This window comes from Penaeus japonicus, unplaced genomic scaffold (assembly GCF_977035675.1).
Source record: "Penaeus japonicus unplaced genomic scaffold, GWHDUDI00000001_assembly GWHDUDI00000014, whole genome shotgun sequence".
Classification (NCBI taxonomy): domain Eukaryota; kingdom Metazoa; phylum Arthropoda; class Malacostraca; order Decapoda; family Penaeidae; genus Penaeus; species Penaeus japonicus.
Genome location: NW_028234416.1, coordinates 25,038,014 through 25,040,403, shown reverse-complemented (window position 1 = coordinate 25,040,403; position 2,390 = coordinate 25,038,014).

Genomic DNA, 2,390 nt, shown 5'->3' with positions numbered 1-2,390 from the left:
CACACACACGCACACACAGACACACACACATCTATCTATATATCCATCCACCTATCTATCTATGCCTTATATTTCTTAGATCAAAGAAGCTGAATGTTTTTATCACAAAACAACAACAACAACAATTCAACGTGATCATAACAGCAAAAAAAAAAAGAAAAAGAAGAGAAAAAAAAACATATTTAATTTAAATATCTTTGTGTGATGAAGAACTAAAAGAAATATGTATGTATGTTTGTACGTCATGTACAGAATGTGCATTGACACTCTTGTGCACACAGCCCCCGCCCGCGTTCCCCTCAGCCTCAAGTTATCGGCAGCGAACAAGCCGATAACACACGTAAGTGCAGCGCCGCTCCATAAAAGCCGGCCTCGCCTCGGCCTTTCAGCGCGGCCTGACAAGTCTCTCGGAAAGCTGAAAGAACTTGAGCAAATCCTGGATAATGTTTGCATATGATTAAGTCGCCTCAGTAGCAAGTTTTCTATTAGCCTTTCAGCCTCTTTGATGTTGTCCCCCTCCTCCTTCTCCTCCTCCTCCTCCTCCTCCTCCTCCTCCTCCTTTCCTCTCTCCTCCTCCTTTCCTCTTTCCTCTCCTCCTCCCCTTCCCCTCGTTTCCCTTTCCCTTACCTCCTTCTCCTCCTCCTCCTTACACTCTCCTCCCTCCTCTCCGCCACCTCCTCCTTTTCCTCTCTCCTTTCCCTCTCTGTCCTACTCCTTTCCATATCAGCCTCCTTGCTAATTTTTTCCACTCCCCTCAATGACCCCTTGAAACTCGTTTCCACTTCCCTTACCTGCACTTTTCTCTTCTCTCTCTAGCATCCTCCAAAGAAGAAGAATTTCCTCTCTCCTCTTCCTTTCCTCTTTTACCATACAATACTCACCTTCCCCTCGTTTCCCTTTCCCTTACCTCCTTCTCCTCCTCCTCCTCCTCCTCCTTTCCTCTTTCCTCCTCACCTCCCCTTCCCCTCGTTTCCCTTTCCCTTACCTCCTTCTCCTCCTCCTCCTCCTCCTCCTCCTCCTTCTCCTTTCCTCTTTCCTCCCCACCTCCCCTTCCCTTACCCTTCCTGTTTTCCGTTCCTTCTTTTTTGGCTATCTTCCCACCCTTCTTCCTGCCACTTCCTTCGCTCCCCTCCTTTCGCTATCCCTGTCCCACGCCCTTTCTCCCCCTTTCCTCCTTCTGCCTCCTTCGTATCCCTCCATTCGGCTACCCCCTCCCCCCTTCCCCTGTCTATAAACCCCTCCTTTCTCTCTTACATCCCTCTCCTCCTTCTCTCTCCCTCACCAAGTCTCACCTCTCCAACTCCTCTCCATTCCTCTTCTCATTCCCTTTCCTTCGTCCTTCTTGTTCCTCTTTCCCCCGACCTCCCACCCCTTTGCCTCCACCTCCCCGCCTCCCCCCTCTCCCTCCCCCCTTGACCCCCCCCCCCCTCCATCTTCCCCTCGTGGTTGTAGATAAGGACAGTGTTTTTGTAACCTCGAATTCGTATCCCACAGAGATATGAACACATTATGTCAACTAGAGCCAGCAGTGGGTTGAATTTTGGAGAGTTTTTTTTTTGGGGGTAGGTACGTGGCGGGTGATGCCTCTGTGTTTGTTCGTTTGTTTGTTTGTGTGTGTGTGTGTGTGTGTGCTTATGTGTGTGTGTGTACATGTGTTTGTGTATCTGTTTTATGACGTCTCCATTGATGATAAGGAAGATAAAATGACTCGATGGAAATCCAGTGCTAGAACACTTTAAAAGTATTAACAACCTTGCGAAATTTGATCTACCTTCAGAGCAAGAAGGGAAATATTAGGTCTTGATAAGATCTATACTTTTAGAGATCCAGTGTTTGGTAAAAGCTGTTAAAAATCTATAAAATCTAGAAAATCTTTTTGACCCCAAACTTTGCCAACTTTCACACAAAAGAAAAAAAACAAACAAACAAATACTTTCTTTAAACAGAGTTCCTCTAAACTACAATAAATATCTTTAAAAATGAATAAAGGACACTATTTCTTTATCTGCGACTTACATTCCCACTAATGAATAAGAACACAAGAATAACCAATGCCAACTAGCAAATAAAGGACCCACTACAGACATATTATTGTGTTTCCTTAAGAATTCTCCCTTTGTCACATGAGCTGCGGGAATGAGGGCTCGGGCCACGCAGTCGGGTGCGGGGACGCGTCATTATGAAACAATTTTACATATCTTGAAGATATGATTACGCGTTGGGGGAGGGGGGGGGTTAGGAGGGATAGAGGGAAGAAACGAGGGAGGGAGGGTGGATGTAACTGCACACAGGGTATAGAGTCATATATACAACTATATAAATATACTTATGCATATATTCATACGTCAACACACACACACAAACACACAAACACACACACACACACACAC